Source organism: Erythrolamprus reginae, chromosome 2, assembly GCF_031021105.1.
Source record: "Erythrolamprus reginae isolate rEryReg1 chromosome 2, rEryReg1.hap1, whole genome shotgun sequence".
NCBI classification, from domain to species: domain Eukaryota; kingdom Metazoa; phylum Chordata; class Lepidosauria; order Squamata; family Dipsadidae; genus Erythrolamprus; species Erythrolamprus reginae.
This window is the reverse complement of record NC_091951.1, coordinates 285,038,430-285,065,188: the sequence shown is the minus strand read 5'-3', so window position 1 is coordinate 285,065,188 and position 26,759 is coordinate 285,038,430. Positions and strand designations below refer to the sequence as shown.

The window sequence follows — 26,759 nt, the reverse complement described above, 5'->3', positions numbered from 1 at the left end:
AGCGGAATCCCGCTCGGCCGCTCTGTTTAGGGTAACCCGCTCCCTTCTTAACTAGGGGGGAGTTGGGGAGCCCTTGCAGAGTAGTGCCAAGGATTTTAACACATTTTTCTCTGATAAAATCGCTTAGATTAGAGCGGACGTCGACTCCAATTGCAAAACAGAGTCAACTGACAACGAGTCAGTCGAGGTGACTGGGGCTAAACGTCTCTGTCCATTTATCTGGGAGAGGTTTGACTTGGTGACACCTAAGGAAGTGGACAAGGCCATTGGAGCTGTGTGTTTTGCCACCTGTCTACTGGATCCGTGTCCCTCTTGGTTGGTTTCGGCCAGTCGAGAGGTGACGCGGAGCTGGGTCCGGGAGATTGTCAATGCCTCCTTGGGGAGTGGGTCCTTTCCGGCTCCTTATAAGGAGGCACTTGTGCGCCCCCTCCTCAAGAAGCCTTCCCTGGACCCAGCCGTACTCAATAATTACCATCCAGTTTCCAACCTTCCCTTTATGGGGAAGGTTGTTGAGAAGGTGGTGGCACTTCAGCTCCAGCGGTCCTTGGAAGAAGCCGATTATCTAGGTCCTCAGCAGTCTGGATTCAGGCCTGACTATAGCATGGAAACTGCTTTGGTCGCGTTGATGGATGATCTCTGGCGGGCCCAGGACAGGGGCTTGTCCTCTGTCCTGGTGCTTCTTGACCTCTCAGCGGCTTTCGATACCATCGACCATGGTATCCTTCTGCATCGGCTAGAGGGGTTGGGAGTGGGAGGCACTGTTCTTCAGTGGTTCTCCTCATACCTCTCTGGTCGGTCGCAGTCGGTGTTAGTAGGGGGTCAGAGGTCGACCTCTAGGTCTCTCCCTTGTGGGGTGCCTCAGGGGTCGGTCCTCTCCCCCCTGCTATTTAATATCTACATGAAACTGCTAGGTGAAATCATCCAAGGGCATGGGGTGAGGTATCATCAATACGCCGATGTTACCCAGTTATAAATCTCCACCCCATGTCCAGCCAACGAAGCAGTGGAAGTGATGTGCCGGTGCCTGGAGGATGTTAGGGCCTGGATGAGTGTCAACAAGCTCAAACTCAACCCAGACAAGATGGAGTGGCTGTGGATCTTACCTCCCAAGGACAACTCCATCTGTCCGTCCATTACCCTGGGGGGAGAATCACTGGCCCCCTCAGAGAAGGTTCACAACTTGGGCGTCCTTCTCGATCCACAGCTCACATTAGAGAAACATCTTTCAACTGTGGCAAGAGGGACGTTCGCCCAGGTTCACCTGGTGCACCAGTTGCGACCCTACTTGGACCGGGAGTCACTGCTCACGGTCACTCATGCCCTCATCACCTCGAGGCTTGACTACTGTAACACTCTCTACATGGGGCTACCTTTGAAAAATGTTCGGAAACTTCAGATTGTGCAGAATGCAGCTGCGAGAGCAATCATGGGCTTTCCCAAATATGCCCATGTTACACCAACACTCCGCAGTCTGCATTGGTTGCCCATCAGTTTCCGGTCACAATTCAAAGTGTTGGTTATGACCTATAAAGCCCTTCATGGCACCGGACCAGATTATCTCAGGGACCACCTTCTGCTGCACGAATCCCAGTGACCAGTTAGGTCCCACAGAGTGGATCTTCTCCAGGTCCCGTCAACTAAGCAATGTCGCCTGGCGGGACCCAGGGGAAGAGCCTTCTCTGTGGTGGCCCCGGCCCTCTGGAACCAACTCGCCCCCAGAGATTAGAACAGCCCCCACCCTCCTTGCCTTTCGTAAACAACTTAAAACCTACCTCTGCCGCCAGGCATGGGGGAATTGAGATCCTCTTTCCTCCTAGGCCTTTACAATTCTATCCATGGTATGGATGTATGTATGTTTGGTTTTTATATTAATGGATTTTAAATCATTTCTAATACCAAATTACTATTGTACACTGTTTTATTGTCGCTGTTAGCCGCCCCGAGTCTCCAGATAGGGGCGGCATACAAATCCAATAAATAAATGAATGAATGAATGAATGAATAAGTAAGTAAGTAAGTAAGTAAGTAAGTAAGTAAGTAAGTAAGTAAGTAAGTAAGTAAATAAATAAAAATATATATACTTGCTTTTGTAGATTTTCACCGATATATGTATGTAATTTTTTAGTGCGTTTGGGTTTCCCCCCATGTAATATTGTGACTGTTTTTGCAATCTTTCAGCGAGATCACCCTTACCATCCTCAGGCTGAAGTCTTTGACTTCATGCTGCTGTGAAAACAGTTTGTTTGCAACTGCCATTTTTTATATTTTTCCTTATAAATAGTGGTGGGGTGTGTGTAGAATGCTGGCTCAACTGCTGCAAGTAGGTTGGATGGTTGGGTTGATTGGTTGGTGGAATCACATTTGCTTAGATGAGTGACATGGTGAAGTTGTGATTGTGATTTGTTTTTTGACTATGGCCAGCTTCCAAATGTCTAGTAGGCGGGAGGTATCATCATGTTTATTCATATTGAGGCGGTGTTTTTATATTTGTATGGCCATGATTATTCTTTTGTATAGGTGTTCAGTTTTGGAGATTAATTTAGTTATTTTCAGCCAAATACTCATTAAAGAAGCCTTAACAGCTACCCAAAACAAATACAATCCCCCTTAACACAATTTAGATCTGACAAACCGATGCCTAACGAATACATACTTCATCTACAATGGACAAAGATATAAACAAATAGAAGGAGCTCTTATGGAATCACCCCTCTCACCTGCCATTGCAAACCTTTACATGGAACATTTTGAAACCAACGCCTTACAGAAATCTGAATACAAACTCAAACTCTGGATAAGATATGTAGATGACACTTTTGTAATTTGACCACATGGAAAAGAAAAACTGGACAACTTCCTCACACATCTCAATAGCCTACACCCCAAAATACAATTCACTATGGAAATACAAGCCAACAACCAACTTACCTTTCTGGAAGTCCTAATCTACAAAAAACACCATGACACACCATCTACCAAAAGAAAACACATACCAACCGCTACTTAAATGCAAATTCCCACCACCATCCTGCACAGATCATCTCCATAGCCAAAGTCCTCCTCCCCAGAACCAAATATTTAGCTGACAAAGACCACCTGAAAACTGAATTACACAAGCTTAAAAATGTATTAATTTCCAATGGATTTGAAAAAAAAGCAATTACCAACCTGATCAAAAAAGGGCCACCCCCCAAAAACCAAGACACAGAACAGGATAACGGCATTGCCCTTCTCCCTTACATCAAAGGCACCACAGATAAAATCAACAAAATTATCCACAAAGACAATATCAAGACAGCCTTCATCACTAACCCAAAAATATCCAACATCTTAAGAAACTCCAAAGACAAAATTCAGCTTGAAAACCAAGAAGTGTATGAAATACCATGCAAAATCTGTGCAGCCACATACATTGGACAAACTAATAGAATAAAAGCACGCATCGCAGAACACAAAAATGCAATCATAAAAGAAGAAGAAAACTTCCTTCTCCAGCACATTAAAAAAACAGGACATGAAATTGACTTCGAAAAAACTAAATTAATCTCCTGAACGGAAAACCTATACAAAAGAATAATCATGGAAACCATAGAAATAGAAAAGCACCCCCTCAATATGAATAAATATGATATGATATGATAATATCTCCCGCCTTCCTTCCTGACATTTGGAAGCTGGCCCTAGTCAAAAACAAATCACAATCACAACTCCACCATGTCCATCATATAAGCAAATGTGATTCCACCAACCAATCAACACAGCTATCTAACCTACTTGCAGCAGTTGAGCCAGTATTCTAAGCCCCCCTCCCATTTATAAAGAAATGAAAAAATGGCAGTTGCAAACAAACTGTATTCACAGTAGCATGAAGCCAAAGACTTTAGCCTGAGGATGGCGAGTGTGATCTCGCTGAAACATTGCAAAAACAGTCACAATATTAAATGGGAAACCGAATGCACAAAAACAATCGCACACACACACCACATGTAAGTCTACGCAAATTCTGGTCTTTTCCCATGTAAGGTTGATAGATTCCTGGTGACATTTAAATGAGGTCCCACTCATCATCTTCAGGCTATTGTCTTCAGCTTTGTGCTCGGGCAAACAAAGCGTGGTCTGAGCTGCGGTCCCTCTATAAATACTGCTGGGTGGGTGTGGAGTGCTGGCTCAGCTATTGGTAAACATCCTGGTTAGTTGGTAGGGTAACACCTTGAGTAATTGATGTAGTTGATGTATGCAGGTTAGTTGATGTATGCAGATTAGAGATGATATCCTGAGAAGTTGTGGCAGTTGATGCCTGCAGACTACTCAGCTGTTTTGTATTGTATGTCTGTGGTGTAATATCCAGGGTTTTGGTTTGGCTTCAAGTTTGTAGTCTGGCTATGTGTTTATGGCATGTGTCAGTTTATTTTGTGTGTATGTGTGTCGGAGGTGGTGCAGCAGTTGGAGGCACCACTGTGGTTTGGCTTCTGGCTGATGGTTGTATCTTTGTCTGTGGGGTGGGTATGAGTTTGGGTCTGCTGAGAGTGATTGGATCACATGGTTTTGAGATCCTGGACAAAAAAAAGCACATGGGGGAGAAGGAGGGAGAGAGAGAGACAGAGAGAGAAAGAGACACCCTCTGATGGGTTTGAATTTGAACTTCTATTCTGATTGTTTGTCAGACTCCCATAGTTTTTTAGCCCATTTTGGTTTTATAGTGTTGGAAGAAATATCATTTTTGGGTTCAGTTCCAAATGGGGAAAAGACACTGGAAACATGGAGACTATTTGGAAAGATGGTTTAATGGTGCACAGAATTACATGGCTTGAGGTCCTGGCAGAAAAGGGAAGAAATGTTTTGTGCCCTCTCTGGGCTTTTGAATTTGTGCTTCTTTCTGATTGGTTGTCAGACTCCCATAGGGCCACACAGGGGTAACTTTCGAAGGAAGTTAGCACCCACCCCCTCCTAGAAAAATGAAATATCCTAGGAAATATTGAAAAGGAAGATTATGTTTTTGCTGGATGGGGAAAAGAGAAATATATTCCAAAGGTAAAGCAGCTTCCTGCAGTTCTCTGCCCATATCTTTAGCTCCAGGGGGATGGGATTCACCCTTAGGACATGATAGGATTAGCCCTCTCACACATGGCACCTGGAAAATTACCAGCACTCAAACAAGCTTTGCAGACAGCCTAAAAGATTAGATAAGACCCCCCACCCCCAGGGGTGGGTCTGACCACCAATCGGAGTGCATTAACTACACAGGAAGGGGAAACTATCAGGTAGGGGGAAACAGGGGTTATAAAAAACTCAGGGTCTCCCAGCAGCCCTATTTTTTTCCTTCAACATCTGGAAGCATGTGATCCACCTTTTCTGTTCAGGATCTCATGTGATATGCTCCTGTCCTCCATTAAACCTTATTTCAAGCAACTTCCATGAATCCAGTGTCTTTTTCTCCACTTGGAACTGAACCCAAAAATAATATTTTATTTTATTAAATAAAATATTTTTATTAAATTTTATTAAATAATGTATTCCTGCACCATTTAGAAACATAGAAAAAAAATATAGAAGAACATTTGGTTCAGAATACTTTTTTCCTTGTTTTCTATCTTTAAAATTTAGGTGTGTCTTATACTCCAGTGTACAGTGATACCTCGTCTTACAAACGCCTCATCACACAAACTTTTTGAGATAAAAACCTGGGGTTTAAGATTTTTTTGCCTCTTCTTACAAACTATTTTCACCTTACAAACCCACTGCCTCCGGACTTCCGTTGCCAGTGAAGTGCCCGTTTTTGTGCTGCTGGGATTTCCCCTGAGGCTCCCCTCCATGGGAAACCCCACCTCCGGACTTCTGTGTTTTTGTGATGCTGCAGGGAAATCCCAGCATCGCAAAATCGAGCGCTTCACAGGCAACGGAAGTTCGGAGGTGGGGGTTTCCCAGCGAGGGGAGCCTCAGTGAAATTGTAGCATCGCAAAAACACAGATGTCCGGAGATGGGGTTTCCCATGGAGGGGAGCCTCAGGGAAATCCCAGCAGCGCAAAAACGGGTACTTCAGCTGGCAAAAGGGGTGAATTTTGGGCTTGCACACATTAATCGCTTTTCTATTGATTCCTATGGGAAACATTGTTTTATCCTACAAACCTTTCACCTTAAGAACCTCATCCTGGAACCAATTAAGTTTGTAAGACATTCTGGAAAATATGGTACATATGGCCTTTTAAATCCTTGCCTTTTATTAGTTTTGCTGTGGGTAAACTGGAGCTTTTATCCTGGATGAACTTCATTGGCTAGCAAAGAAATAGGTGGTATTTGCCAATTTCCAGCAACTGGATCCTTCAATTATCTACAAATATTGAGTAGTTTATGTCTTTTCTCTCACTCCACATTAGTAGGTTTGATAAAAGATGAAAATTACTACATTTTCCAGTACTTATTAGTATCATTATCTGTAACCCACAGGCTAGGCTAAAGTTTTTGATAAAAATAGGTTATTTTCTTTTAAACATCTGACAAAGGTGATATTCAAAAATTATTAAACGATAGTAAAGATCACCAACTTCCCCTGTAGTATGGAATAGTAATATCATTATGAATTTCACTAAATATTTTAATCCCACCTTTAAAAAGGCCAGTTGTTTTTGATGAGAGATCCTATTAAAAACATATTTTGGAGTACAGTCAACTACTCTGTTGATATTGGGCCTTCATTTAATTTGGATGCCCCAGAATATCCTGAACTTTTTACCTTCTTGTTACTTGCCTTTGCCTGGTGCTGGCATGCAACTTTGATTGACAGAAATGTTAAAAGAGCTATTGCTACCATACCTTCCATAACAGAAAACAGCTGTATTCACAGGATCTATTAGATAGAGAATATGGTACTGTTGTACTTACATTAGTGATTTGTTATCTTCAAATTTGATTGTTAATCTTGATTGCTGCTTTATTAGAGAAACAAACTAGGTTTATAGTTGCTGTTCTTATGTTGATCTTCTTTGACTTTCTTTTATTGCCCATTAACCAAACATGCTGCAATGCCGCATCTCAGGAAGTAAGAAAAGAGAAGAGTTGGAGACTGTAAAATGTCAACAAGATGCTAATGGGACAGTAATTTAATGCTGAGTGACATAGACTGTCACAAATCATTGCCTTATGACTTGTGTTTAGTATCAAGGAGATGCAGCACTTTCTCTGCCATTCATGATAAAACTCAGATTGAAAGTTGCCCCAGAAAATCCAATCTTAGCCACCCTGTGTTCCAATCTGCCATGCCAAAGAACCAAGAGCAGAAAGCAACCAGAACTATTTATTTATTTATTCATTTGTCCAATACACAAATACATAGGAAGAAAAATAGACATGTAGTAATTTATATGAGGGTAAAGTGAACTTAGAGGAGAGGATATATGAAAGAAAGAAAATATATATGATAAGTGAGAGAAAGGAAAGACAATTGGACAGGGGACGAAAGGCACACCAGTGCACTTATGTACGCCCCTTACTGGCCTCTTAGGAACCTGGAGAGGTCAATCGTGGAGAGTCTAAGGGAGAAATGTTGGGGGTTAGGGGTTGACACAATTGAGTCAGGCAATGAGTTCCACGCTTCGATAACTCGATTGTTGAAATCATCTTTTTTACAGTCAAGTTTGGAGCGGTTCATATTAAGTTTGAATCTGTTGCGTGCTCTTGTGTTGTTGCGGTTGAAGCTGAAGTAGTCATTGACCGGTAGGACGTTGCAGCATATGATCTTTGGGGCAATACTCAAATCGTGTTTTAGGCGCCATAGTTCTAGGCTTTCTAGGCCCAGGATTGTTAGTCTATTTTCGTAGGATATTCTGTTTCGAGTGGAGGAGTGAAGGATTCTTCTGGTGAAATATCTGTGGACATTTTCAACGGTGTTGATGTCTGAGATGTGGTATGGGTTCCAGACAGATGAGCAGTAGTCTAGGATGGGTCTGGCAAAAGTTTTGTAGGCTCTTGTGAGTAATGTGAGATTGCCTGAGCAGAAGCTGCGTAGGATCAGGTTAACAACACTAGAAGCTTTTTTTGGTGATATTGTTGCAGTGGGCTTTAGCACTAGTGAGAATCAGGGAACTGATAATCTTTTAAGCACTGATCTTGGAGAAAATAAAATGTCCATATTTTACTTGCTTGGGAGATGGATTGTAATAACGATTTTGCTGATTCGGCCCTGTCCTTTCATCGAATTATAGCATTTTTCCTTGCCTTTCAGGCAGTCTCCCTTTGGTTTCTTCACAAGACCATGTATCAGTTGAAAAATGGATTGGCTATCCAGCTGTTACACCTACATTATAAGTATAGCATTTCTGTTTCTCTTAAGTCTTACACCTTTATCTACCATATTTTTCAGAGTATAAGATGCACCTTTTTCTTTCCTAAAAGAGGCTGGAAATTTGGGCACCTCTTATACTTTGAATGTAGCCTTTTTTTCCAGCCTTAACTAGGTTGTAGCAATCTTCCTGACTTCCTATTCGCTTCAAAGAAGGTTTTTTCCCCCCACCCCTAAGACTTTGCAGGTTTGCTTTCATTCCCACTCCCTCTAAAAATGATTTTTCAGGCCTAACCAGGGGATAAAATAATGTGCTGAAGCTAAACAGATTAAGGATACTAGCCAGATGAATACCTGTAGGTAGTCCCCCCACTATTTTCCTCCCCCAAAACTAAGGTATGTCTTATACCTAGGTGCATCTTATACTCCAAAAAACATGGTAATCATCAAAATGAAAGCTGGTGGGAAGGTGTTATCAGATAGGGCAGTGGTTTCCAATCTTTTGGGTACCAGGGACAAGTTCCATGGAGAGAGATTTGTAGCCCCAAACAGGCTACAATGGGCTATTCCCCAAAAGGACAGTGCCAAAAAACTTTACAGCACCAGAAACCTCAGAAAACAGTGCCAGCAAACTCAAGCCACCCTTTCTCCCTTTAATAAAACCCCAGGCAAAACCACCAGCTGAAAGGAACACTTAAGTAGAGCCAGTAAGGTGAATCAGGCTAAAAATAAACTCTCCAAGGTAAACAAAAACTCCCTTTTTCCTGCTTCCCTGACAGGCTTAACTCCTAAAACAGGAAAAACAAAAGACCTGGGAGCAAGATTTACCCAGGAAAACCAAACCCAGGGCAATCAGAAACACATCAAAACCCATCAAGCTGCAGGAGCTTCAAAGGGGAATTAAGAATAAAAGGCTCAGTCACACTTCCAAGTTTGCTTGCAAGCCAGAACCTGTGCACTGCTTTTCTTGCCTTCCTGAATTAAAGGATTCCTTTCCTGGCAGCTGCTTCCATGTCTATTTCTTGTCAACATCGGTGACTGCTTTCCAGCTGGGAATGAACCAGGGAAATTTCTTCCAACAGGTTTTTCTGCAGATCGGAGAGAATATACTGCTCCAGCGGTCCTTGGAAGAAGCCGATTATCTATGTCCTCAGCAGTCAGGATTCAGGCCCAGCTACAGCACGGAAACTGCTTTGGTCGCTCTGATGGATGATCTCTGGCAGGCCCAGGACAGGGTTTTTTCCTCTGTCCTGCTGCTTCTTGACATCTCAGCGGCTTTCAATACCATCGACCATGGTATCCTTCTGCGCCGGCTGGAGGGGTTGGGAGTGGGAGGCACTGTTCTTCAGTGGTTCTCCTCCTACCTCTCCGGTCGGTCGCAGTCGGTGTTAGTGGGGGGTCAGAGGTTGACCTCTAGGCTTCTCCCTTGTGGGGTGCCTCAGGGGTCGGTCCTCTCCCCCCTGCTATTTAATATCTACATGAAACCGCTGGGTGAGATCATCCAAGGGCATGGGGTGAGGTATCATCAATATGCAGATGATACCCAGCTTTACATCTCCACCCCTTGTCCAGTCAGTGAAGCAGTGGAAGTGATGTGCCGGTGTCTGGAGGCTGTTGGGGTCTGGATGGGTGTCAACAGACTCAATCTCAACCCTGATAAGACGGAGTGGCTGTGGGTTTTGCCTCCCAAGGACAATTCCATCTGTCCATCCAGTACCCTGGAGGGGTAATTACTAACCCCCTCAGAGAGGGTCCACAACTTGGGCGTCCTCCTCGGTCCACAGCTCACATTAGAGAAACATCTTTCAGCTGTGGTGAGGGGGGCGTTTGCCCAGGTTCTCCTGGTGCACCAGTTGCGGCCCTATCTGGATCGGGAGTCACTGCTCGCAGTCACTCATGCCCTCATCACCTTGAGGCTCGACTACTGTAATGCTCTCTACATGGTGCTACCTTTGAAAAGTGTTCGGAAACTTGAGATAGTGCAGAATTCAGCTGCGAGAGCAATCATGGGCTTCCCTAAATATGCCCATGTTACACCAACACTCTGCAGTCTGCATTGGTTGCCGATCAGTTTCCGGTCACAATTCAAAGTGTTGGTTATGACCTTTAAAGCCCTTCATGGCATTGGACCAGATTATCTCCAGGACCGCCTTCTGCCGCACGAATCCCAGCGACCAGTTAGGTCCCACAGAGTGGGCCTTCTCCGGGTCCCGTCAACTAAACAATGTTCTTTGGCGGGACCCAGGGGAAGAGCCTTCTCTGTGGCGGCCCCGGCCCTCTGGAACCAACTCCCCCCAGAGATTAGAATAGCCCCCACCCTTCTTGCCTTTCACAAGCTCCTTAAAACCCACCTCTGTCGTCAGGCATGGGGGAACTGAGATATTCTTTCCCCCTAGGCTTCTACAATTTATATATGGTATGTTTGTATGTATGATTGGTTTTTAAAATAAGGGTTTTTAGCTGTTTTAGTATTGGATTGTCGCATGTTGTTTTTACCACTGTTGTTAGCCGCCCCGAGTCTACGGAGAGGGGTGGCATACAAATCCAATAAATAATAATAATAATAATAATAATAATAATAATAATAATAATTATTATTATTATTATTATTATTATTATTATTATTATTATTTTGGAGTATAAGACTCACCAGAGTATAAGACGCACCTTAGTTTTTGAGAGGAAAATTGGGAAAAGAATCTGCTTACCAGATATTCATCTGGCTAGCATCCTTAGTCTGGTCAGTTTCAGCACATTATTTGATCCCCTGGTTAGGGATTTTTAAAAAAACTTATTCTGAGAGAGTAACAATGAAAGGGCTTGCAAGCCAGTAAGAGCTAGGAACATCGTTATCACCTGGAAAGAAATATTCTGAGCAAGCAGAGCAATAAAAAAAAAACCTGCAAAGACTTAGGGCTTGGAAAACATTCTTCACAGTGAGAAACAATGAAAGAACCTGCAAGGTAAGAGCTGGGAAGATAGCACCTACTTAGGGATGGAAATAAAATCTTTGAAAAAAGTTACATTCAGAGTATCTTATACGGTAGTTTTGTGTTCTGCCTGCTCCCCATGGATGAGACTTGGCTTATTTGCATGGCCTGGGTTATGGAATGCTGCAGTGTCAATCTATGGACCAGAGGAGGTGGATTGGGGACCCCAGACCTAGGGTGTCATTGCAGATGAAACAGAACTTAGTGAAGGGCTGAATTATTTATTTTATTTATTTATTTATTTATTATTTGGATTTGTATGCCACTCGGGGTGGCTCACAACAAGTGGAACAAATCATAAACAATCCGACTAAATTTAAAATATTTGAAGATTTAAAAAACCCCATATACTAACAGACACGCACACAAGCATACCGTGTATAAATTAAACATGCCCAGGGGGAGATGTTTCAGTTCCCCCATGCCTGACGGTAAAAGTGGGTTTTAAGGAGTTTACGGAAGGCAGGAAGAGTAGGGGCAGTTCTAATCTCCGGGGGGGAGCTGGTTCCAGAGGGCCGGGGCCGCCACAGAGAAGGCTTTTCCCCTGGGGCCCGCCAACCGACATTGTTTAGTTGACGGGACCCGGAGAAGGCCCACTCTGTGGGACCTAATCGGTCGCTGGGATTCGTGCGGCAGGAGGCGGTCTCGGAGATATTCTGGTCCAATGCCATGAAGGGCTTTAAAGGTCATAACCAACACTTTGAATTGTGACCGGAAACTGATCGGCAGCCAATGCAGACTGTGGAGTGATGGTGAAATATGGGCATACCTAGGTAAGCCCATGACTGCTCTCGCAGCTGCATTCTGCACGATCTGAAGTTTCCGAACACTTTTCAAAGGTAGCCCCATGTAGAGAGCATTACAGTAGTCGAACCTCGAGGTGATGAGGGCATGAGTGACTGTGAGCAATGAGTCCCGGTCCAGATAGGGCCGCAACTGGTGCACCAGGAGAACCTGGGCAAACGCCCCCCTCGCCACAGCTGAGAGATGGTTTTCTAATGTGAGCTGTGGATCGAGGAGGACACCCAAGTTGCGGACCCTCTCTGAGGGGGTCAATAATTCCCCCCCCGCAGGGTAATGGATGGACAGGTGGGATTGTCCTTGGGAGGCAAAACCCACAGCCACTCCGTCTTATCCGGGTTGAGTTTGAGTCTGTTGACACCCATTCAGGCCCCAACAGCCTCCAGGCACCGGCACATCACTTCCACCGCTTCGTTGACTGGGCATGGGGTGGAGATATAGAGCTGGGTATCATCAGCATATTGATGATACCTCACCCCATGTCCTTGGATGATCTCGCCCAGCGGTTTCATGTAGATGTTAAATAGCAGGGGGGAGAGGACCGACCCCTGAGGCACCCCACAAGGGAGAGACCTAGGAGCCGACCTCTGACCCCCACTAACACCGACTGCGACCGGCCAGAAAGGTAGGAGGAGAACCACTGGAGGACAGTGCCTCCCACCCCCAACCCCTCCAGCCGGTGCATGGTCGATGGTATCGAAAGCCGCTGAGAGGTCAAGGAGCACCAGGACAGAGGATAAACCCCTGTCCCGGGCCTGCCAGAGATCATCCATCAACGCGACCAAAGCGGTTTCCGTGCTGTAACCGGGCCTGAAACCCGACTGCTGGGGACCTAGATAATCGGCCTCTTCCAAGGACCGCTGGAGCTGGAGTGCCACCACCTTCTCAACAACCTTCCCCATAAAGGGAAGGTTGGAGACTGGACGATAGTTATTAAGTACGGCTGGGTCCAGGGAGGTCCTCTTGAGGAGGGGGCACATGAGCGCTTCTTTATAGAGTGTTGGAAAAACTCCCCTCCCCAAGGAAGCATTGGTAATCTCCTGGGCCCAGCTCCGTGTCACCTCCCTGCTGGCCGAAACCAACCAGGAGGGACACGGATCCAGTGAACAGGTGGCAGAACTCACAGCTCCAATGGCCTTGTCCACTTTATCAGGTGTCACCAGATCAAACTCTTCCCAGACAGGTGGACAAGTACGTGCCCCAGTCACCTCGACTGACTCGTTGTCAGTCGACTCTGTTTTATAATTGGAGTCGAGGTCGGCCCGGATCTGAGCGTCTTTATCAGCGAAAAACGTATTAAAGTCCTCGGCGCTACTCTGCAAGGGCTCCCCAACTCCCCCCTGGTTGAGAAGGGAGCGGGTCACCCTAAACAGAGCGGCCGGGCGGGATTCCGCTGCTGCAATCAAGGCGGCATGGTACGCGCATCTTGCCGCCTTGAGCGCCACTTTGTAAGTCTTAATAAAAGCTCTTACAAGTGTTCGATCGGATTCAGACCTACTCTTCCTCCATCGCTTCTCTAGACGTTAATTAGCCCATTTCCTGCTTCTTATATTATTCAATTGCACCATTGCCCTAAGCAGCAATCTCCAATTAATCCAAATGTATACTATAATTTTACTTCTTGTTTGGAAGGGAATTGTTTTCTTCTGATATCTGGAATGCTATCTTCAGATAGCAATGTTCTATAATATTTTCATTAGAATGAGTATTTTAATTTTTGATTGCAGGCTCATATTTCTTGTGATGCCCCGTGTTTGTACTGTGTTTTGTTGTTGTGAGCCTCTCCGAGTCTTCGGAGAGGGGCGGCATACAAATATTATAATAATAATAATAATAGTAATAATAATAATAATAATAATAATAACAACAACAACAACAACAACAACCACAACAACCATTCTAGGTCCTCCTTTGACACAAAGGTGTTGATTTAAAATGCAGTATTTTCCCACTCTTAATGTCATGATTCCTCTCCCTAGCCATGTTTGCAAACATTGGATGGTTTTAACAGGACACTCTAAGCCAATTATCAATCATTTAGTAAACGATCATTGTTCTCATTTGCAAATTAGTTTCTGCTTAAACATGGGTAGTCTCTCAGGTTTGGTGGGTGTCCACATTTGGTATGATTATCCAAATAATGTCCAACAATAACCAATTATTGTATTGTTATCGGTAAGGTAGAAATTTTTATTTTTTTTAAAAGGGTGCCTTAATGAAACAAATTATTAAGAATTTACAGACTGCATGCTTTGAGAAAACTGGACTAGTTTAAACCCAAAAGCAATACTGGAAAAATTGTTTTTTAAAAAAATGCTTAATGTAAAAGAACATATATAAATAATAATCTGTAGAACATGAAAAAGAATTGTTGCCAGACTGGTCCTGGTTCCTTATGCCCTGCCCATTAACCAGTATTCACCTCCACCCTAGATACATTTAAAATGAAATGACCTAGAGCTCCACAGGATAAGATTCCAAACACCTACTGGGTGATGAAAACTGAAAGAGGAATAAAGGAAAGGAGACAAAGATAAGTGGAATAGAAAATACTGATGAAGGTTGTAGCATTCTTTGTGTAGTTCAAAGGTCATATGGTTGGGCAAGCCCAGATATGACAAAAAGCCACAGTTGGATGTTCAGTTCACATCATGCTGTTAGCATAAGTTAGCATGGACTTTTTACTCAGGACTTGCAGTCAAGAAGGTTTGGGTAGGCCTGGAAAATTCAAGCCTGGGGCAAGATGTTCCAGGACATGCCAGCTGGTACCATCAAAACACATTCTTTACCTGCTGCCAAGACTCTACTGTAAACTTTCTAAAGTTCTGTCCTTGCACCTGTAATGTTTTCAATGATATATCGACGTGTTTACAAGTTACTTCATCATGTAAAACTATGCATGTGCTCAGCCAAAGTAGGATAGAGATAACAGTTCATTATAAGAGAGCTGGCTGGAAAATGAAGTTTTCTTCTTTTTCTTCTTTCACTCACTCCTACATGGTCTTTGTCTATCTTTGAACCCTTTACAACTCTTCAGAAGGTTTGAGGGAAGAAAGAAGCAAGTTTCAGGTGAAAATGATAATACAATAAACATATTTAAGGTTTCGTGTTTGATGGGTAAGAAACATAAGATGGCCTCTGTATTTCTTCACTGAAGTTTGATATGATGAGAACACAGTAAAGACTTAGTGAAGATGAGAGGACAGCCTAATGTCAGGTTTTTTTCATTGTAACACAATAGCCAATTTGCACATGCAAAAGAAAGCTTTGGCATGATAGTTTAAACTGACGCTTAACAGATTCATCAAAACCATGCTTAACTTTGTTTTTAAAGAAATTGTCTGAAGTCATAAGACACAATGATCCATGACTCATCAAATATTCACATATAAAAGCATTTTATGGCCTAATTATTTTAACAGTTTTCATATGAATAAAAAAAGTTAACCTACGAACTCAAAATATCTCTCCTGTTGACAGAATAAGGACAGTTAAAGAGGTTTCTTTAAAAAATTGTAGCATCGCAAAAACACGGAAGTCCTCGAAACCCCACCTCCGGACTTCCATGTTTTTGTGATGCTGTGATTTCGCTGAAGTTCTCGTCGCTGGAAATCCCACCTCTGGACTTCTGTTGCCAGTGAACCGCCTATTTTTCCACTGCTGGGATTCCCCTGCAGCATCGCAAAAACACGGAAGTCAGGAGGTGGTGTTTTCCATGGAGGGGAGCCTCAGGGGAATCCCAGCAGCGCAAAAATGGGTGCTTCGCTGGCAACAGAAGTTCTGAGGCGGGGCATCCCAGTGGCGGCGGCTTGGGTTTGTAAGGTGAAAATAATTTGTAAGAAGAGGCAAAAAAATCTTAAAGCCCGGGTTTGTATCTCGAAAAGTTTGTATGACAAGGGGTTTGTAAGATGAGGTATCACTGTACTGCATAGTATTTGAAATATGAAATACAGCCTAGAAAACCATTACTTAAAATTAAAACTCATTTTTATAATATATTTATGAATGCTGGTCTCTCAGCTGACCATGCTTTTGTTGATACAATGACCAATGATTAAATTATTTAAACGATCTTTTGTCTGCACTCTCCACTATTATAATTTTCCTCCCGGAGTTCATGCATAAAATAATACCAGAATGACTCAGAAAAGAAAAAAACTTGTATTATTGGAGTGCAGGTATAGTGCATTAAACAGAATTCTGTTTTCTGGTCAGGTCATCAAACAACTTGGTTTATTATGTTTGTGTTTCAATTATTAAAAACATTGATTTTGAACCTCCCAACCCAATCACTTCCCTAGTTGTAGCTTAAAGCACCTCTCACCGCTTTTTCTATCCGCCAAATTAAGGCATACATTTGACTATTCAAATTTTTTAGTTTATTTTGGTTTTATAGTGTTGGAAAAAATATCATTTTGGGGTTCAGTTCCAAATTGGGAAAAAGACACTGGAAATATGGAGACTGTTTGGAAAGATGGTTTAATGGTGGACAGGATCACATGGCTTGAGGTCCTGGCAGAAAAGGAAAAAGATGAATTTGAGCTTGTATTCTAATTGATCATCAGACTCCCATGGGGCCATGCAGGGGCAACTCTGTAGGCTGTATTTTTGAGCCCCAAATTTTGTTGACTCTTTGTTAAGATAGTTCACTGATGGCAAACTTATGGCATGGGTGCCAGAGGTGGCACGCAGAGCCATATCTGCTGGCATGCGAGCCATTGCCCTAGCTGAGCTCCAATATGCATGTGTGTGCCAGCCAGCTGATTTTTGTAGGTGCTACCATTTCTAAGAACCGGTCTGAATCGGGAGTAACCCACCACTGAAGGAAATATAACACAGTAGTACCACTACCTAAGAATGCCTCTACTTATGAACCTTTCTAGATAAGAACCGGATGTTCAAGATTTTTTTGCTTCTTCTCAAGAACCATTTTCCACTTACAAACCTGAGCCTCCGAAACTGTAACCGGAAAAGGCAAGGAGAAGCCTCTATGGGGCCTCTCTAGGAATCTCCTGGGAGGAAACAGGTCCGGAAAAGCCGGGGAGAAGCCTCTATGGGGCCTCTCTAGGAATCTCCTGGGAGGAAACAGGTCCGGAAAAGGTGGGCAGAAGCCTCTGTGGGGCCTTTCTAGGAATCTCCTGGGAGGAAACAGAGCCTCCACCCTCCCTGTGGTTTCAACAATTGCATGCATTATTTGCTTTTACATTGATTCCTATGGGAAAAATTGCTTCTTCTTACAAACTTTTCTACTTAAGTACCTGGTCATGGAACGAATTAAGTTCGTAAGTAGAGGTACCACAATATTCTGCCTTTTTAATATTTCTGGATTTCTTTTAATATTTCTAAGAGGGAGATGGGTGCTAACTTCCTACAATAGCAACTAAATTGTGCTATCCTCACGGTGAATGCATGACTACCGGTATGTCTGCCTTTTTCATTGCCTATTTTCTGATGTTATATTTCCCCTTTCTCTGTGTCATCTGCTGGAAACACAATTTAAAATGCTTTATGGAATTCTCAGGAGAGTCAGAAAAATTAAGACAGTAATCATAACTATGCAACTGCCCTTTTTTTCTTTTACATGTTTTGGTGGCTCTGGATGCCCTGGTGTTGTAAAAAAAAAAAAGGAAAGGAAAAGACTCTTTGGAACCTCCTTTTACCTTGCATAGGTATGTCCATGGACTGTGGTGAAGAAAAAAAAATCAAGCACATGCAATGAGCAAAATAAACAAGAAGAGCTTTAATAATATTTTTCCACCAAACAAAAATCCCCCACCAGAGATTATTGTAGCCACTCAACAAGCTCAAACTCAACCCTGACAAGACAGAGTGGCTGTGGGTTTTGCCTCCCAAGAACAATTCCATCTGTCCGTCCATTAGCCTAGGGGGAGGGGAATTATTGCCCCCCTCGGAGAGGTTCTGCAACTTGGGCGTCCTCCTCGATCACAACTAACATTGGAACATCATCTTTCGGCTGTGGCGAGGAGGGCGTTTGCCCAGGTTCGCCTGGTGCACCACTTGTGGCCCTAATTGGACAGGGAGTCATTGCTCATAGTCGCTCATGCCCTTATCACCTCGAGGTTTGACTACTGCAACGCTCTCTACATGGGGCTACCTTTGAAAAGTGTTTGGAAACTTCAGATCGTGCAGAATGAGGCCATGAGAGCTATCATGGGGTACCTAGATTCGCCCACGTCTCTCCAACACTCCGTGGCTTGCATTGGCTGCCGATCAGTTTCTGATCACAATTCAAAGTGTTGGTAATGACCTATAAAGCCCTGGTATTCATGGCATCGGACCAGAATACCTCTGGAACTGTCTGTTTGCGGAGAGGGGCGGCATATAAATCCAAATCTAATCTAATGTAATCTGTTGCCGCACGAATCCCAGCGGCCAGTAAGGTCCCACAGAGTGGCCTTCTCCGGGTCCTGTCAACTAAACAATGTTGTTTGGCGGGCCCCAGGGGAAGAGTCTTCTCTGTGGCAGCCCTGGCCCTCTGGAATCAACTCCCCCCAGAGATCAGAACTGCCCCCACCCTCCTTGTCTTTCGCAAATTGCTTAAGACCCACCTGTATCGCCAGGCATGGGGGAATTGAGACATTTTCCCCAGGCTTATATAGTTTTATGTATGGTATGCTTGTGTTGTATGGTTTTAAATGACGGGTTTTTTAGATGCTTTTAAAAAAATATTAGATTTGTTACATTGTCATATTATTATTATTATTGTTGTGAGCCACCCTGAGTCTGCAGAGAGGGGTGGCATACAAATCTAATAAATTATTATTATTATTATTATTATTATTATTATTATTATTATTATTATTATTATTATTACTTACCTTCCTTTTTTAAACAATAACTCTGTCATTGCAGCACTTATCTGGCATAAAGTCCACAGAGCAGTATAGATTCAAGGTGTTTTGTTGTGGTGGTGTGATCCTGTTAGTTTGTTGTATTTGAAGCAAGATCAACATGGTTTCATTTCTTTTTTTAAAAAAAAATATTTTTTATTAAAATATATTTTTTAAAAACAAAACTTATAAACACTTAAAACAAACAATTATACATACACACATGAAAAAATTATTCCATTAAATTATTCACATATCCATTAAACATAACATCTACTTAGTCATTTTTACGGCTATTCCAGATGGTGATAATGAAAAAATAATAATTCTGGTTGTTCAATTTATATACATATTTGTTTTGCTTTCAGCCGCCTTAAATCAATCAATAGGACAACATGACCTCATTTCTATTGAGGCCTGAGTATATGGTTGCCTTTTAAGATGGAGGAAGGTGTAATGGAATGACCTTATGTTGACTTCTTTCTTGACTGATTACCATTGCGTTCAGTGCCAAAAGCTACCCGCAGTGCATCCACAGGGAGATTCCATTGGGAACTGCACCGATCTATAATTACAGACATAACCTATTGTTTGTCTGGAGCACACCTGGGCTTCTGGTTGCAAACAGGGCTCCACTTTACTCTGCAGCAGAGCCTTTCTCAATCTAGTTCTTTTTAAAAGTGTTGGAATACAGCTCTCATCAGCTTCTCATCTGACATGGCTGTTGGCAGGCAAGCAACACTAAATATAGAGAAACCTCATTAAACAATCAAAGCAGAAAAAGAAAAAAGAGAGTGGGAATTGTGAAAATCAATCCTACAAAAATACTGCAACGATTTGCTCCAACCAAAGGAAATTGTAGCTCTGTCGAGCTACAGCATGACTTCTCAACCCTGGTGCTGTCCAATAATACCCATTATCCGCAGCCAGTGATAGCTTTGTAAGGATGATGGTAACTCCTGCAGGCATATTATTTGCAGTACAAACCATATGGCCATTTTAGGAAGGAGTAGTCACCCTTTCCTTTCACTGCTGGGAGTGAGATGGATTTGAGTAAGGCAGCCTTCCCCAGGTTAACACCAAGTATGCCACACCAATGCTCCCTATGCTTTCAGTTTTGGATAATATTCCCCGAAATTATTTATTTATTTGTTTGTTTGTTTGTTTATTGGATTTGTATGCCGCCCCTCTCCGTAGACTCGGGGTGGCTAACAACAATAATAAAAACAGCATGAAACAATCCAACACTAAAACAACTAAAAAACCCTTATTTATAAAACCAAACATACATACATACAAACATACCATGCCTAAAATTGTAGACACCTAGGGGGAAAGAATATCTCAGTTCCCCAATGCCTGATGGCAGAGGTGGGTTTTAAGGAGCTTACGAAAGGTGAGGAGGGTGGGGGTAATTTTAACCTCTGGGGGGCAGTTGGTTCCATAGGGCCGGGGCCACCACAGAGAAGGCTCTTCACCTGGGTCCCGCCAAACGACATTGTTTAGTCGACGGGACCCAGAGAAAGCCAACTCTGTGGGACCTAACTGGTCGCTGGGAACTTGTAGTCTTGTAGATCTAGACAACTTCAGTTGAGAACAATTAGCTTTAAAAATTAGCTTTAAAAACAGATTGGACAAAGCATCTACCTCAATAATGGCAAATCTTTTTTTTTTTGCTTGGTTGTCAAAAGGGCATGTGCATGCACGTGATAGTGTGCACATGCCCACACCCATAATGCAATGCCTTCTCCCCATGCATGCACACACAGCTACCACCCCCCTGTGCTGCTCCCTCACCTCGTGCATGCATACAGAAGACTCCAGACTTCCAGTAAACCCGTTGGGTCATTTCTGCTCTCCCTAGGCTTCAGGAAAGCCTCCTGAAGCCTGCGGATTGTGAAAAATGGGCACAGTGGGCCTACTGGAAGTGTGGAAACAAACTTCCAATAGGCCCATTGGGCTGTTTTTCGCCTTTCCCAAGCTCCAGGAGGCTTACCTGAAGCCCGGGGAGGGCAAAAACAGCCTCCTCCTGCCCCCCAAAATGCCAAAAATTAGCTGGCCAGCACGCACATGGGCACTGGAGTTGATATAGGGCAACACTTCATGTGCCCTGTGGAGACAGGATGGAGGTTTTCTCTGGTTGGCATACCATGGGATTAATTGATATCCTGTGATAAAGCACCAGATCAACAATTAAGCTGATACATGACATTCCATACATGTTGGTTATGACCTTTAAAGCCCTTCATGGCACTGGACCAGAATATCTCCGAGACCGCCTGCTGCTGCATGAATCCCAGCGACCGATTAGGTCCCACAGAGTGGGCCTTCTCCGGGTCCCGTCAACTAAACAATGTCAGTTGGCGGGCTCCAGGGGAAGAGCCTTCTGGAATCAACTCCCTCCGGAGATTAGAACTGCCCCTACTCTCCTTGCCTTTCGTAAGCTCCTTAAGACCCACCTCTGTCACCAGGCATGGGGGAACTGAAACATCTCCCCCGGGCAGATACAATTTATGAATGGTATGTTTGTATGTATGTGTGTTTAGAAAATGGGGTCTTTTAAATATTTTTAAACAGTAATTTAGATTTGTTGTAGATTGTTTTTTCACTTTGTTGTGAGCCGCCCCGAGTCTGCGGAGAGGGGCGGCATACAAATCTAAATAAATAAATAAATAAATAAATAAATAAATAAATAAATAAATAAATAAATAAATAAATAAATAAATAAATAAATAAATAAATAAATAAATAAATAAATAAATAAATAAATAAATAAATAAATAAATAAATAAATAAATAAATAAATAAATAAATAAATAAATAAATTCCTCCCTTCCCCTGGAAGACATCCTTCCATATCAGTTGCAAACAGCTCTGGAGGAGTCCTCCATAAAGCATGTAGACAATGGGCTTTAAAGCAGCAACATAATTGATCATTCACTGTCCACGAGGTAAAGCACAAGCCCACCCATGCATCAACCAACCAATGGGATTCTGTAAAAGTGTTCTCTAATATCCAATGAGATGTAACTTGATGACTAATGGTATGTGACCTGACGATAATAAAAGGAAGGGCCAGGCTTTGTCCTAGAGAAGTACCTTCCCACTTGATGCCATGCTGCTTCCTGCCTCTTGATTGACAATATGCCCTCAATATGGCTTCATGTGCCACCTGTGGCACACATGCCACAGGTTTGCCATCATGGACTTATCTGGTCCTTTCCAATTCTATTATTCTGTGAAATGTGATTTTTATAACATGAGAGGAACATTGCAATGGAGGCTGTTATAAGGTGACCAAACATCCCGCTTTTGGCGGGACAGTCCCACTTTTTAGCAATTGTCATTTTTAAAAAGTCCTGATTTTTTGAAAGAAATACCGGTTGGTGGCTTAAATGCCGGCTGGAGATTGCGTTGGAACTAGAAGGACCAGCGCTTCATCCATTGATGCCAGGTGATCACGTGGCTTGAAGGGACCACCTGGCAAGCAGCTCAGCTTCCACACTCCGCATCGGCCAATTTTGGGCAGCATGGAAACTGAACTTCCTTCTTCACAGTTTCCAAGTTTTTTCCGGCAGATTCTACTCGCCGGTGCTGTGAAAAAACTTGGAAGCCACAAAGAAGACCAAACCGAGCTGCAGCGCACAGAGCAAAGTTTCCTCAAGGAACTGGTTTAGAGGGAGGGGATGCACCTGCAGTGAACCTTCAAGGGCCCTCCCCTCCCAGGGCCCTCAAGGGAAAGAGCCATCCATCTGTCCGGGAGTCACTTCCTCCCGGCAGGGGACTCTGCCCAAGACAGCCGAGCACTGGGTGCCAGGGCAGAAGGAGAGGGAGAGTCACACCCAGGGGCAGAGGAACCAGAGAGAACCTCATTTGGCAAACTGGGTTCGGATTTGAGTTGGTTCAAAGGAGGAACCAACCAACTTCCCTCCTTGCGCTGCCTTGAAAAGGCGCTGCAGCTTCCCAGATTCTCCCAATGCCTTGCCTGCCAGCCAGGGTGGCTGCCCCCTTCACGGGGATGATAGAAGAAGGGATGAAGAGGGTGAGGGAGGCAGCAAAATGGGGGGGGGGGAAATGAAGCGGTAGCTTTGTGCGAGAGAGAGAGAAAGAGAGAGAGAGAGAGAGAGAGAGAGAAATCAGAGGGTTTCTACTGCAATAAAAGAGCCGGACTGGGAAACAATATATAAAAACAAACGCTGAGGTAAATTTTTTTCAGATTTTTCAGTCATCCATCCAATGTTCCCTCTAATTTTTTTCCGGTGTGGGTGGAAAAGTATAGTGTCTGAGCGACAGTCCCTTTGGGACTGGGCGGCATAGAAGTATAAATAAATAGATAGATAGATAGATAGATAGATAGATAGATAGATAGATAGATAGATAGATAGATAGATAAATAAGAAAAAAATTCCCTTTTTTAATTAAAAGAAATTAATAATAAAACAAAACCAAAATCTATTACTATTATCACTATCTTCTCTTTTTCTATCCCTGTCTCCTTCCCCCTTGTGTGTGTGTGTGTGTGTGTGAACTCTTTAACCATTTCCAATAACAGGTGAGCTATTGGAAATGGTTCAAGAGTTCACACACAAACACACACACACACACACAAACGGCTGGGGGTTTTCCTCTCTTATTATTTGGGTGCATTTTACCATATGCTTTAAATCAAGAGTCATTTCTCTCTCTTTCTCTCTCCCCCTCTTGCTCTCTCTCTCTCTTTTTCTCACTTTCTCTCTCCCTCTCTTGTTTTCTTTCTCTCTTTCTATTGCTTTCTTTCTCTCTCTCTCTTTCTTTCTATCTCTCTTGCTTTCTTCCTCTTCTCTCTCTTGCTATCTCTCCCCCTTTCTCTCTCTCTCTTTCTCACTTACTTTCTCTCTCTCCTCCTCTCTCTCTGTCAGCGAGGGGGCTGCGAGCAATGTACCCTCTAATTTTTTTCCGGTGTGGGCGGAAAAGTATAGTGTCTGAGCGACAGTCCCTTTGGGACTGGGCGGCATAGAAGAATAAATAAATAAATAAATAAGAAAAAAATCCCTTCTTTTTTATTAAAAGAAATTAATAATTAAAAAAAATCAAAATCCATTACTATTAAAACTAAATCAACCAGCAAAACCAAAAACATAACTATTAATAAAAACAGGTGAGGGCTGGGTTTTTTTCCTGTTATTATTTAAGTGCTTTTACCATATGCTTTAAATCAAGAGTCACTTCTCTCTCTGTTTTTCTTTCTTTCCTGTCATTCTCTGCCTCAATCATTTTCTCATTTCTCTTTTGTCCCCTTTTTTCTATCATTTTGCTCTATCTCTTCCTTCCACTCTTCTCTCTCTCTCTTCCTTCCTCTCATCTCTCTCTTGCTTTCTCTCACTCTCTTTCCCTCTCTCCCCCCTCTTTCTCTCTCTTTTTCTCACTTTCCCTCTCGTTTTCTTTCTCACTCACTCTTTCTCTCTTGTTTTCTTTCTCACACTCTTTCTCTCTCTTGTTCTCTCTCTCTTGCTATCTCTTTCTCTCCCCCCTTTCTCTCTCTCTCTCTCTTTCTCACTTTCTATCTTGCTGTCTGTTGCTCTCACTGTCTCTCGTTCTCTCTCTGTTCTTCTCAGCGGAGGCCGGCGAAGGTGATATTCAGTGTCGGGGGGGCGCGGGCGTTTGCGCGCGCTCCAAATCCCCCTGCTAGCTCCCCGGAACATTCAAAATAAGAAAAGCCTTCGCCGGCGAAGGCTTTTCTTATTTTGAATATTCCGAGCGGGCTAGCAGGGGGATAGGGAGCGCGCGCAACCGCTCGCGCGCCCCCGACATTGAATATCACCTTTGCCGGCCTCCGCTGAGAGAATGCCTGCTCCGCCTCTCCTGCAATCCCCTTGCCGAGAGCCCAGGACGAAAGTGCTCTCGGCAAAGGTGAGACGGGCAGGGTGTGTGTTCCGGGTGCGGGAGGAGCCATGCCGAAAGGCAGGAGGTGGCGGAGTAGCAGAGGGGGTGGGCGGGGGGCAGCGCTGAAAGGCCGAGGGGCTGGAGGAACTGTGGGGAGGCAGGGGCGGCCGCGGCTCCCTTTCCTTCTGCTGCTGGCGCCTCCCCGCCCCCCCCTCACGGGCTGGCATGGGGATGGGGAGTGCGCGGCCGTGAAAAAGGCTGTGCGGGGGTGTATTTTGGGGTGTGTGTGCGCGTGCGTGCGCAGCTTTCGGGGAACGGTGGCTGCGAGAGCGCTTTCTCCGAGCACTTCGGGAAAGCCTGCCCTGCCTCTACTGCAGCCCCCTTGCTGGAAGTCTAGGACGAAAGCGCTCCCAGCGAAGGGGCTGTGAGAGGAGAGGGGCAGGCATTCCCGAAACGGACAGAGAAAGCCCTCTCTTGCAGCGAAAGCGCTCCCAGCCAGGGGGCTGCGAGAGAGGGCTTTCTCCATACATTTCGTGAAAGCCTGCCCCGCCCCTCTCGCAGCTCCCTGGCTGGGAGCGCTTTCGTCCCGAGAAGCCGAAGCCGCAGCTACAGCCGCAGCCGCCGCAAGAGAAGTCTCGCCCAAGGCAGGAGGTGGCGAAGGAGGAGAGGGGGCGGATCGGGCAGGCAGGGGGCAGGGCCAAGAGGCCAGAAGCGCGAGGGGGCCGGAGGCACCATGGAGAGACAGGGGCGGCCGCGGCTCCCTTCTAATGCCTGCGGCTCCCTGCCCGCCCCCCTGTGGGCTGGTAGGGGGATGGGGAGCGCACGCCCGAGGAAAAGGCTGCACGGGAGGGTATTTCTTTAGATCCAGGCCTTAAGTTACATGAGCTGTTTAATAAAAACGTGATCCCAGATTTGCAGATTTCCTCTTTCCCCTTGCAATAAATGGACACAAGTTCTACAATTGAAAGGACCGGTGACTGTGCTGTATCTTTCCAAAATTAGTTTAAATTAGGGAAAGTTATGTAACCATGACATTTTCTTCCCATGAAAGAGTTTTCTTGTTGAGAGAAGTTCTTCCATGAGTCATAATATTGGCATTTCCCCCCCTAAAACATTTCAAGTCAGTACCTCAGATGTTTGCAACTTGTATCACCACAGGAATATACTAGATTATTATTTTTCTTCTTTTAGGTTTGTGACAATTGGAATGAAAAAAAAGTAACAGTGAAGAATGAAGGAGGCTGTGCCTGATGAGAAACAACTGAGAATTTATGAACATCTTACATAAGCGTTACCCTGAAACTTGGAATTTAGAGTGATGTCTATCCTCATCATATGAAACAATACACCGGTAATACTAGTGATCATAGCTGTAAAAGTGAAAAATAATCCCTATGAGATTTGTTCCCAGCTCATCCATATAATTTATGCAGTCAACAAATGCCAGCATGCATAGGAAGGAAAGGAAAAGAAAGGAAAGGAGGGAGGGAAGGAGGGAGGGAGGGAAGTTGGAAGGAAGGAAGGAAGGAAGGAAGGAAGGAAGGTTTTCTTCACTTTCTTATCACTTTAATTTGGGTAGCAAATTGTTACATTTTTTGTTGTGGAGGAACTTATTACTCACTTGTGGCCTTGAAAATCAAACTTTTCATTTTCTTTTTCTTGTATATTGTTCTGTTGAACTCTCTGGTAGACTCCTCCCGAAAATTAACAGGTACAAATTTCAGACACACACACATTTGAAAATTCAAAACAATGTTCTTTATACCGAAAATTCAAATAAACTAAGCACTCTTTTTGTATAGCAAAGAGCACTCGTCTCCAAACAAACTGGTAATTTGTACAAGTCCCTTATCAGTTCTGAGATACTTAGATTGCAGCTGTGAGGCAATTCACAGTCCTTCTTCTTTCACAAAGTGAAATACACTTTGCCCTGGTTTAGTTTCAAAGCGGGGAAAAATCAGCACACAAAGGTCGAAGTCA

General features: G+C 43.8%; 1 long non-coding RNA gene across 1 annotated transcript in view; it reads right to left on the bottom strand.

Annotated features, from left to right (window-relative positions):
* Positions 1-19,040, bottom strand: part of LOC139162442 (uncharacterized) — a 24,167-nt gene extending 5,127 nt beyond the window's left edge. Inside the window, exons 1-2 of the long non-coding RNA XR_011558331.1 lie at positions 18,906-19,040; positions 6,880-7,028 (exon numbers count right to left, since the gene is read on the bottom strand). This is a non-coding gene — a long non-coding RNA (uncharacterized lncRNA). The remainder of the gene's footprint in view (positions 1-6,879; positions 7,029-18,905) is intronic.
* Positions 19,041-26,759: the final 7,719 nt, after the last annotated feature.